The following is a 743-nucleotide window of genomic DNA, read 5'->3' as shown; positions in this document are numbered from 1 at the left end:
CGTGCCGTTGTTTTTCTGTGTACGTCGTTTAAAGACACACCCGCTTTAAGTGCAGTGATGAAAAAGTGAACAATAAGGACCAATTATATGAACAGTGAACTGAAGAGAGGCAGGGAAGCAAGATTTTAATTACCTGCGCAGTTGATATCACTCTGAGGCAACTGCCTGCGCTGCCTCAGTTGGGTCGGTATTTAGTGTACTATGAACAAGTGACTTTTTCTAACTGGTTCGTGTGACTGCCGTGCGCGTTTAGTTCTTCCTTTTTGTGCGTTATCTCTTTTTAGAAAATGAACGACGATATGCATCGATATATTTTTTTTATTCTTTTTTTTCATCGCAGTGTTTCTGTCCCCCCTCCTTTGCAGGCATAAGATAATAGCACGTAGTAACTGACCTGCGAGAGCGCCTGTCTCATGATTTACTCTTTAAACCAGATAAGTGATGAGAGGCTTGCTGTGCCCCGCGTTACAGGCTAACACTCTCTGATGCGGCGACGAGCTCCTCCAGGCTCAGAACAGCGTCAGGTGGAAGATTTCACCAGATGACAACTTGTGGGTCACGCCCTTGCCCTCTCGCCGCCAGGATTTCACGCCTGAAGGAGGAGGCTTACCCCTAGAGGATACGCCGATGTAGCGGACCAAAAAGCCACCGCCGTAGTGAACCCTTTGTAGTGAACCTCCCGCTGAACCAGTTCCCTGAGAAGTGGAGAAGCAACCCAGTAGCGGACCACACACGCAGCTGAC

The 743-nt window shown here is 48.3% G+C and overlaps 1 protein-coding gene across 1 annotated transcript in view; it reads left to right on the top strand.

Moving 5' to 3' along the window:
• The window catches only part of LOC119589087 (nuclear hormone receptor FTZ-F1 beta-like), a gene marked incomplete in the record, with an annotated part of 70,745 nt that overhangs the window by 42,907 nt on the left and 27,095 nt on the right, over positions 1-743 (top strand). The window contains 1 exon segment of the mRNA XM_037937663.1: positions 366-743.

This window comes from Penaeus monodon, chromosome 25, assembly GCF_015228065.2.
Source record: "Penaeus monodon isolate SGIC_2016 chromosome 25, NSTDA_Pmon_1, whole genome shotgun sequence".
NCBI classification, from domain to species: Eukaryota; Metazoa; Arthropoda; class Malacostraca; order Decapoda; family Penaeidae; genus Penaeus; species Penaeus monodon.
This window is presented reverse-complemented; position numbering and strand designations above follow the sequence as displayed.